General features: G+C 37.9%; 1 pseudogene; it reads left to right on the plus strand.

The window, feature by feature from the left end:
* Nucleotides 1-8,708, plus strand: part of CYP2C290P (cytochrome P450 family 2 subfamily C member 290, pseudogene) — a 66,948-nt pseudogene extending 58,240 nt beyond the window's left edge.
* Nucleotides 8,709-11,279: the final 2,571 nt, after the last annotated feature.

Consider the following 11,279-nt stretch of genomic DNA (forward strand, 5'->3'; position numbering starts at 1 on the left):
AATTCTAAGTGACGATATAGAATTTTATGAATTAAAGAGACATGTTTAAGTTCCAGAAAGTATCAAAAATGAAGCATAATCCTAGTTCTCTTATGGGGGAGCATTGTTGATGTAATCAGAATGTTCTTTGAATTAATTTTTTTTTTCTTTTTAGGGCCTCACCTGTAGCATGTGAAAGTTCCCAGGCTAGGGGTCGAATCAGAGTTTCAGCTCGGCCTATGCCACGGCCACAACAATGCTGGTTCCCAGCTGCATCTGTGACCTATGCCACAGCTTGCAACAACATGGGATCCTTAACCCACTCACCGAGTCCAGGCATCAAACCTGCATGCTCAGGGACGCTATGTATTTCTTAACCGCTGAGCTGCAACAGGATCTCCCTAAAATGAGTATTTTCATAGCCAGAAATTGTGATGTAAATTTTGTGAAAATAAACTAAGGGAATTTGTGTGTGTGTGTGTGTGTGTGTGTGTGTGTGTGTGTATTTGGGTATATTTTGTATGAGGTTGGGGTGGAAATGGGAAGTCTCAACTCTAATACCAGAACATCAAATATTGTTAAAAAATTCCTAAGAAATAGAAACGGAGTCATTATTTAGAAATGAATTTCAGAAGAAAATGCTAGAATGTTCAAAGTGATGGCATTTGGCAGTTAGATGCTAAAGAAAGTAGTAGCTGCAAACTGCACACACACTACACAAATACAGTGAAACACATATAGTACCACTTTTCAAAACGTGGTGGTTTATTGTTTTTTTTTTTTTTTTTGTATTACAGCATGTACTTTTATTTCAGTAGTACATTAGTTTCCTATCCAGAAAAGTATCTACATTCCTTGCAGGCAAATAAATTTTTCATATGTATATTATTCTTTTTTTACTAACTGACAATTTTCCCAGCAAATGTCACAAGGAATTGTCAAACATATATTATATCATCATTATTAAATGCCTAACAGTCTCACTTTAAAATGTAAAAAAGTACTATTACAGCAACTCTAATGAAATAATTTTGTTACTATTTCAGTCTCAATTACTCCTATCCTAAAATTACCCATATATTATTTTTAATACTGGATTTCCTTTTCTTTCTGCAGTGACTGTAGTTTCTTGCCATTATGTTCTATTTATATTTTGAAACATTTCATCATTTCCGTTTGTGTTACCATGTTTGCTAATATAAATGCCTCTTTAGCTGTTGTTAAGCCTCGCTTGTAGGAGACTTACATATATATTATGGGCATTGCCTCTCTATGTCTAGGTGCATTTCTAGGCATATAACTGATGTTTATGATGATGTTGGGACACCTGCGTCATGTCTCATGGATCTCTAAGTTGGTATGCAAATGTGGTATGCATTTTTCCCTCTCTCCATCAATTTTACTTGTCTCTTGCCAGCTAAGATCCAGGAAGAGATTGACCATGTGATTGGCAGACACCGGAGCCCCTGCATGCAGGACAAGAGCCACATGCCCTACACGGATGCGGTGGTGCACGAGGTCCAGAGATACAGTGACCTGGTCCCTACTAACCTGCCTCATGCGGTTACTTGTGACATTAAATTCAGAAACTACCTCATCCCCAAGGTAGGATTGATTTTTCTTATATGAACCTCAGTGGTCTTGACGTTCCTCTTCCTGGAGTATGGATGTAATACACTGTGAACACAAGGTGAGAGAAGTAAAAACCAATCAAAACCATGTGTTTGGCGCCTTTTTGGGTTATGTCTTGTTTCCAGGTACATCTATGAAGCTTTATAACAGATTTTTGACAGCTGTCAGTGTAAAGATTCCAAACGTATTCTGCTTCTTTCATCTTGTTTGGCCTAGCTGTTTACATTTCCAAATGAATGTTGGTATTGGTTTGTCAATTTAGCAAACACTTTGCTGGGATATTTATCAGGGTGACATTAAATCAGTGTGGGAAGACTTATGAGGACATTTTGAAGCTTTCAATTAATGAATATGGTAAACGCTCCCAGTTTTGAAAGTCTTTAACTTTCTAAATAACGAAGGGTGTTTTGGTGATTTGGCTTACAAATCTTTTGTTTAGTTTTCCCAAGATGCTCATTGTTGTTGTTACAAATGTTTAAAAATAATTTTCCATTCTTTTATCTAAAATATGATAATATAATTGATTTCTATTTTAAATTTTATTTTGCTTTTTAGGGCCACTCCAGTGGCGTTTGGAAGTTCCCAGGCTAGGGGTGGAATGGCAACTACAGCTGTGGGCCTACACCACAGCCACAGCAACTCGGTATCTGAGCCCCATCTGTGACCCATATACCACAGCTCATGGCAACGCCAGATCCTTAACCCACTGAGTGAGGCCAGGGATGGAACTGGCATCCTCATGGATACCAGTGGGGTTGGTTTCCACTGCACCACAACAGGAACTCATTTATTTGATTTTTCATTTCAATGACTTTACATGCAGCAGCCTTGTAAAATTTAAAATCGTTGTCGAAAGTTTGTCTCTAGATTAATGGCAATGTCTGTATACATTGTGCTGCTAGGTGGATTAATACCTTTGTTTTGTCCTTGTTTCATTTCTCAGCTGCAGGAGAGTAGAGATTAACATCTCACTATGGAGAATGATTTGTATGTGTATTTTGCTAGATTTTAAAAATCAGATTAGGGAAGCTTATCCTTTTATTTTTAATGATATTTTTGGCCATGAACATTTTTTTTATTAGATAACTCCATCTATTGATATCATTGTATCTATTGGCCTCACTTTTCCCACTAAATATGCATATTATACAAGTATCCACACAGTTGGATTTGATTTGCAACATTTGGTTCAGGACTTCACTGTTTACAGTCAGTCATAAGCATTTTTAATGATTTTTACTTTTGAGATTTTTGATCTATAATTTTTCATCCTCAAAATGTTGTCATCCTATTTCCTTTATCAAACTAATGCTGGTATCATAAAATTCGGAGAAGATTATTCCCTAATGTGGGTATATTTTTATTGCCTTCCTCTCTTCTACATGTGACCACTGAATTGTGTCTTTGAAATGCCTAATTAATTTTGGTTAAAAATCAATTATTATAAATGAAAAAATGCTGGGTTTCAAATGATGTTCATCTTACTCCAGAAAGGATTCATCCCTCTCCTACTAGGCAGACAGAGTGATGTAACATCCTATTTTGAGTGTTTTGAGTAAAATTTGGGCATTGACAAAGACTAAAATTAACTTCAGGTGTCAGCTTGCCTCTCTGAAAGTCTCCCAACTAGAGAATACTGAGACAGACTTTTGCCTTGGCATATTTCTGCTGCTTTCTACCACACAATTTCTGGGTACATATTCAGACTTTCTAGTTGGTGTGCTGCAAACTTCTCTCTTCCACTTGAGCCAAAGCGTATTACTCTTAAAGTTAAAAAATAGTATAACTAAAATGTGTATTTTGTTGGGGAAAGAAAGTAATGAGATTGATAAGGCTGCAAGTACCAAGGTCATTCTTTGGAGAAGAGAGAATTTTCTTAGGGATTATGGGACTTGTCTCAGTGATTGGCAGTTTCACACAAGGGTTAGAACTTCAGGTCTTCTATTTTTTTCACCAAAGGACATGATGAGAAAAAGACTTCAAAATACTGAGGTGTAAGGTAAGAGTTGTTTCTCCTCTCGTTTCTAAGTAAACAGGAAACTGCACTGGACCTCAAAATGGGACTGTACACCTCTCACATCCACTGTATCAGGAATTGACCTTCATACTGTCATGTATATATTCCCAAGTATGTATCGGGAATGACTGCTCCCTTCTGCATGAGCATCCCAGTGAGAAACATGACTACTGGGAGGCCGAGTCCACCTTTTTACCTATCAGAAAAATGATTTCTCTTATCTAAGGCTGGAGCCACTGAGACAGCTAGAAATAATGGTCTCAGTCAGAAGTTGGTAACCTTTTTCTGTAATAGGCCAAAGTGTAAATATTTCAGAATTTGAAGCACTGGAGTGTCTGATGCTAGTATTCACTTCTGCTGTTGAAACATGGAAGTAGTCATCGGACATGTCTGATACAAATGTGAATGGCTGTATCCCAGTCTTTGTGGAGGCTGAAGAGATTTCATGTAATGTCCATGTGTCTCAAAATGTTCTTCTTCATTGCTTTTTTCCAATTTAAAATGCTTAGCTCATTCTTTGTACAAAGACAGGTGGTAGGCTGTATTTGTACATGGGTCATTTGTCAATATCTAGGACAGTCTGTCTAATGGAACACTTTGCAATGCTGTGAGATTGATTTGTTGGATTTTTTTTTAATCTAAAGACCCTTTTCCAACATAGGATTCCAAAGATTGCCCTTACTGATTTCTAAAACTTTATAGTTTTAATTTTTACATTTGGATCATTGATCCGCTCCGATAATTTTTACTTACGATGAGAAATAATAGTTATGTTTCCCCTTTTTTCTTTATAAACATCCAATTATTAGAGCAATATTTGCTGAAGGTATATTGACTTTTCTACCTTTTTTTGTATCTGAAAGATTTTCATACACTACTTGTATAAAAATATACAAAGGAGTAATTTCAACTGTGGAGTTATATACCTTCTGTATGATACACTTAGGGGATGCAAGTTTTCCCCAAGTGTGCATTAAATGTTTTTTAACCTAAAAACAATTGAAAACATGTGCACACATAAGGGATATATGTTTTTCTTTATATATCTACTTTTGCAATATCAATGGAAATTTTGGATAATCTATAAAAGAAGTAAAAACGAGTTTTATTTGCCAAACTGAGAACTGTATCCCAGGACACAGCATTTCAGATAACTCTGAGAAAGTGCTCTGGAGAAGCATAATTTTTAGCACAGTTTCATGTTTTGTCAAAAAAAAAAATCGAACAATTCGGGGATATAATCCTTCAGGGTTTTAAAAAAATCAGATCAGCATTTACACAGTAAGTCAGTATGGCCTTGGTGCATGGAAGGGAGTGTTATTCTTGAAGGAGTTCCTGAAGTGGCATCCCAGGAAAGGAATCATATAATCTTATTTTTTTTTAAAAGATGTCAGAGTGTTTTATTTATTTATGTGTTTATTTATATTTTTGTTTTTATGGGTGCTTATTTTTTTTTGTTATTTCCCAAATACAATTATTTTTTTTCCACTTGGACTTCCCCTGTGGCTTACAACATATAGTTTTTATATTTAACATGGACATTCTTTTTTTAAAAAAATATATTTTGTCTTTCTAGGGCTGCACCCACGGCATATGGAGTTTCCCAGGCTAGGGGTCAAAACAGAGTTGTAGCCACTGGCCTATGCCATAGCCACAGCAATACCAGACCTGCGCCATGTCTGCAACCCACACCACAGCTCACAGCAATGCCAGATCCTTAATCCGCTGAGTGAGGCCAGGGATCGAACCTGTGTCCTCATGGATACAAGTCAGATTTTTCTCTGCTGACTTGAGGGGCATTCCTAATATGGACATCCTTTATTTATGGACAGTGCACCTTCTGCCTTAATGGTTAAACAGGTGTGCAATGTATATTTGAAGGGATGCAAATAGGCTGTTTTAATGATCATAATACTCAAGTTACATTGTGTATAAGCCAGAATAACTTCCCCATACCTCAATATGTGAAAACTCATTCAATATTGTCCATTTATCTATCTATCCATCTATCCATCAACCTCTTCCTATTTCAGTTTTTGCATACAGAGTAATAATACACTCAGAAAATATTAATGTAATAATATTATCTAATGTACAGCCTATATTTCAATTTTTCCTAATGTTCCTGGAATAACTTTTATAGCTTTTTTTTTCCTTTGCAACTCAATATCCAGACAAGGAACAAGCATGTATGATGGTTATCTTTTCTTCATAACCTCCTGTTATCAGTTCGCTTTGCCCTGTTTGTTTTCCTTCAGGACATTTACCTTTGTGAAATGTTCAGGTTAGTAGTCATGAAAAATATGCCCTGGGCTTGTTTTGTGCTTTGCTGTTTTCAAAAGATAGATTCCAGGTGATTTGTCAACAGAACCACACGAGCACCTCGTATGTCCCACTGAAATCCACTGGGGAGTAGGGCACATCATGTCACTTATCCCACAATTATTTATGCAGTGTTGTTCACATAGTAAAGTGATATCTGCCAGATTTCTGCATGACAGAAGTCCTTTTTGACATTTAATTCATAAAAATCTAGGTATTTCCATTGTTGTTCAACAGGTTAACCCGATGTAGTGTCTGTGAGGATGTGGATTTGATCCCTGGGCTCACTCAGTGGGTTAAGGATCTGGTGTTTCTGCCAGCTGTGGGTAGGCCACAGATGCAGCTCAGATCTGGCATTGCTGTGACTGTGGCTTAGGTTGGCAGCTGCAGCTCTGATTTGAAGTCTGGAAACTTCCTCAGGTGTGGTCCTAAAGAGAAAAATTTTGTTGAAATTTTAAAAAATCAGTTGGTGGCCCTTTTGGGCTTTGTGGGTATAGTGCTTCTCAATCATTTATCTAGCAGTTTTAGTATTGCTAGTACAACTTGCTTAAATTAATGCTACTAAACTGAATTGTTATGCAACAATTTTTCTAATCTTATCATGTTTTCAGTGTTTCAAATCTAGGATTATTATATAAAGAAGGCTACCCTGGTTTTAAAAATTACGATGAACAGTCTTCATGACAATGATCAATGCTAATATATGTTACTGGCTCATTGTTCTTGCCACAGAAAGTTTATTTTTAATTCAGTCAAATGCCTCTTTACAAAAGCACTATGAACAGATAACTCCAGATATTCAAATTCCAATAATGACTTCTGTTTTCTTTATTTCTATTTTTTAGTTATTTGTCTTTTGTCTTTTTTAGGGCCACACCCATGGCATATGGAGGTTCCCCAGGTAGGAGTTGATTCAGAGCTGGAGCTGCCAGCCTATACCACAGCCATAGCAACATGGGATACGAGTCATGTCTGCAACCTACACCACGGCTCACAGCTACACCAGATCCTTAACCCACTAAGTGAGGCCAGGGATCAAACCTGTGTCCTCAGGGATGCTAGACAGATTTTTTAACCACTGAGCCATGATGGGAACCCTGTAATGACTTCTGTCTTAAATCATAAACTATATATAAGATGATGGAAAAATCACAGTGATAAAATAAAGCAGTTGGTGGAAACATACACAAGGCCCCAAATGTGGTGATAAGTGGAATGGATTAATAAGATCTGGCAGCCTAGGACCTCTGTATTCATTATTTCAAATACTAGTGAAGTTCACTTTAGCAACATCACTTCCACTGGTCTTCCAACTTATCCTTGGTTATTACTTGTTCTCTCAGAATCAAAGTGCTGCTGCCCTTATTTTGAGTTACACTTATTCATCTCTAGCTCAATGGATTGGAATAAATAATTGGAAAGGTTTCTTCCAGCTCTGTGTCTTCTTCATAGTTCAGTTTATCTTGATTTCTTCTTTCAGGGCACAACTATATTCACATTACTGACTTCTGTGCTACACAATGGCAAAGAGTTCCCCAACCCAGAAGTGTTTGACCCTGGCCACTTCCTGGATGAGGGTGGCAACTTTCAGAAAAGTGACCACTTCATGGCTTTCTCAGCAGGTAACAACATTTATTTTCTTCATGACTTCAGAGGCCAAGATACCTACTGGAGATGAGTTGGAAGTGACAGAGGACCTACTCTGGGGCTGGTAGAAATGCTCTTTGTCCCTGGAGAGGGGCAGCAATCCCAGCACCCATGCATTTTCCCTTCTTGTGATATATCCTCATCATTGGGCTTGATCACTGAAGTTCTGGAGAGGTGGCCTAGTTCTTTCAAATTCAGAAATAAAATTTGAGTGAGCTTCGGAAAAAAACACAAGAGAAGTGCATCTTAGCCACAAGGAACTGTGTGTTATAACCCTGAAACTTCAAAGTATGAAGGTTCAAAGTATGACAGTATAGAGATTGATGAAGAGGAGGTATGCTTACAGCAGAGAATAGAGGCTGTGGAATGGGAAGAATCATGTTGGATCATCAAACTAGAAAGAGAAAATACAACAAATGTGTGGGTGTCTCTAGAGAAAGATCGATGGAAACTTGAAAAAATCAAATTGCAGTCATCAAAGAATCTAAAAGAGGATGGATATGTGTACATGCATAACTGAATCACTGTTGTACAGAGTAATTATTACAACATGTAAACCAACTATACTTCAGGAAAATGTTAAAAATGAAAAACAAAATTGCGATCAGTCATAATATGCAAACACTTGAAGGAATTGGCATAGTGCTGATACTCAACAAATATTTGTTGAAAGAATGCTACCTAAGATGTGAGGTGGCTATCATGTTTTTCCAACCTTTGTCCATCTGTCTATGCACCCATCTTGCTTTCCATTCATTCATTTAACCTTTCATCAAATAGTTACTACTACAGAGTCTCTTTCTGATGGCAAGAAACACAGTGTTCAAGGAGTATGTGCTGTCTTTGTTATTTTCTGGAAAATGGGCTTGTGTAGGAGAAGGCCTGGCCCGCATGGAGCTGTTTTTATTCCTGACCACACTTTTACAAAAATTTACCTTGCAATCTGTGGTTGACCCCAAGGACATTGACACCACCCCTATTTTTGGTGGTTTAACTTCCATGCCACCTTCTTACCAGCTCTGCTTCATTCCTTTGTAAGGAATGTTAGATCCTTTGGGTTCTTTGATGATCTGGTTTTCACCTCCCTCTCATCTGGGGCATCGTTCGCCTGTTTGCCATCCATCTTTCCTGAGAATGCCTTCATTGACCACCTCTCTTCCTTGTGGAATTTCACTACAGAAATGTATCTGCTATTCTTCACCTGTATTGGATATTTTGCTAATGCTTGTCTGATATTGTGCAGTACTATGTACTTAGTACTAGGAATGCCATACAAAATAAAACTAGGTCATTAGCATCTGCCAATGCCAAGCCATTTCTCCTGTGTATATTCCTAGTAAAAAGGAGAATTCAATGAGCCACTTCTCAGACTTTCCTTAGTTTTGTGCATGTGGCAGGTAAAGAAGGAAAGAAAAAATGCAAAGTGGTTGTGTTGGTCCTCAGAATGAGATTCACAGAGAAGGACAAAGGGAGTGAGAATAGCTTCCCTTGGCTCTATGTCACCTAGTTATTTGAGTGTTGGTTTTGAAAGTGAGATAAATTGTTTTCAGGAGCAGCTTCACCCTGTAGGGAAATATTGAGGTGAAGAATTAAATTCATAGTAAGCTTCAGAAAACTACCAATGAAAACCAGAACAGAAATAAGTGAAATGTGCATGCAGGAACTTACTAGAAAGAATCAGTGAAACCAAAGCTGGTTCTTTGAAAAGTTCCACAGAATTGACAGACCTATAGCCAGGCTCCCCCTCCCCCCAAATCAACAAGACACAAATCACAAAAATTGCAGTTCAAAGAGGGGCCATGTCTTGATGCCATGAACATTAAAAGAATAATAAATGAGTATTATGAGTAACGCTCTGTCCACCACGTTGATGACTTAATTGAAATGGATCCATCCCTTAAGTACAGTTTGCCAAAACTCATGCAAGGAGGAGTAACATCCCTAACATGGCATTATAGGAATCTCTGAACTCTCCTTCCCCCAAGTGGACACCTTGATTCACCACAACATGTGGATCAAATCTCTTTGTTAAAAAAATCCAGGAACTAGATGAAAGACTTCTGTACTCGTAGTGAACATGCATCTAGCTATATCCATGCCAGAAAGAAAGGCAGAGATACACTTTCCCCATAACTGCCAACCCTTCAAAGAGCTATGTAATTGGGCAGGACCACCCCCCCCACAAGTTCCCAGCTTCTCCCTGAGAACAAAAGCTGTTGGCAGGCACCTCTGTCATTCCAAAAATTCACAACTTTTTTTTGGGGGTGGGGTGGTGGCTGGGGGTTGCATGAGGAACTGGCTTCTGTCTTGCTTGTTTTGGATCGCTGATAGGACTCAGCATTCTCTAAACACATAGGGACTGCTGGAGTAGAAAAAAACAGGCTGGTCTCACATGCAGGTTTAAGAGACCTTTGGAATCTTTAGCTAATTGATTTGTGAGGTTCTTCTCCTGCAAGACTCATTGGTGAAGACTGAGAGAAGTGATTGTTTTTCTTATGTGAAGACAGCAATGCAGAGTGTCAAGAAAAATGGAAAATGAGGGATATATGAGTTAACTGAAAGATGATTCAAAATAACAGTTATAATGGTCATCATGGGGTCAGGTGAACAATAAAAAAATAATGCAGGAGTTTCAACAAAACAGACAGACAAAACATCCTCAAATAAGAGAAAAAAATTAAAAATCTACTCTGAGATACAGGAGAATCAAATTGCCAAATGTCAGGTACAATGAGAGAATTTTCAAAACAGCCAGAAGAAGCCATTAGTCACAAGAGAGCTCCTTCAATGCTATCAGCAGATTTTAAAGCATAAACCTTGCAGAAAAGAAGGGAATGAGAAAATATACTCCAAGTTCTGAAAAAAACCCCCACCAACCAAGAACCAATACCACCAATACTTCCTTTAAAAATGGAGAGATAAGACATACCCAATACAGAACATGGTAAATCAACTCTAATGGAAAAAATAAAAACCATAAAAAAACCATTCCCAAACAAACAAAACTGCAACATTGCTCACCACTTGGACTGCCTTACAAAGCATGCTAAAGGGAGCTCTTCAGCTTGAAATGAAAGTACCATTATCAGCACCATGGTACTACAAGGAAGAATAAAAAACCTCCTTAATACAGGTAAGTATACAGAAAAATAAGAATACTATGTGATGGTGGTACAATAATGACTTTTTTTCTACTTTAAAAGTGAAACAACAACTTATTAAAATATGAGAAGGAAGGTAGTTTAAAAATGAATGTGGAGTTCCCGTCATGGCGCAGTGGTTAACGAATCCGACCAGGAACCATGAGGTTGCTGGTTCGGTCCCTGCCCTTGCTCAGTGGGTTAACGATCCAGTGTTGCTGTGAGCTGTGGTGTAGGTTGCAGACGTGGCTCTGATCCTGCGTTGCTGTGGCTCTGGCATGGGCCAAGGACTACAGCTCCGATTTCACCCCAGCCTGGGAACCTCCATATGCCGTGGGAGCGGCCCAAAGAAATAGCAAAAAAAGACCAAAAAAAAAAAAAAAAAGAATGTCTGTATATGTATGACTGGGTCACATTGCTTGACAATAGAAATTGAAGAACATTGTAAATCCACTCTAACAGAAAATAAAAAAAATTTGTGAATGGGATGCACAATATAAATATATGTAAATTGTGACAATGATAACAAACTGGGGAAGAAT

The sequence above is a fragment of the Sus scrofa genome, chromosome 14 (assembly GCF_054392235.1).
Source record: "Sus scrofa isolate SSC_HxYL_T2T_F1_AM1 chromosome 14, Sscrofa_HxYL_maternal_Yorkshire_Landrace_v2.0, whole genome shotgun sequence".
NCBI classification, from domain to species: Eukaryota; Metazoa; Chordata; class Mammalia; order Artiodactyla; family Suidae; genus Sus; species Sus scrofa.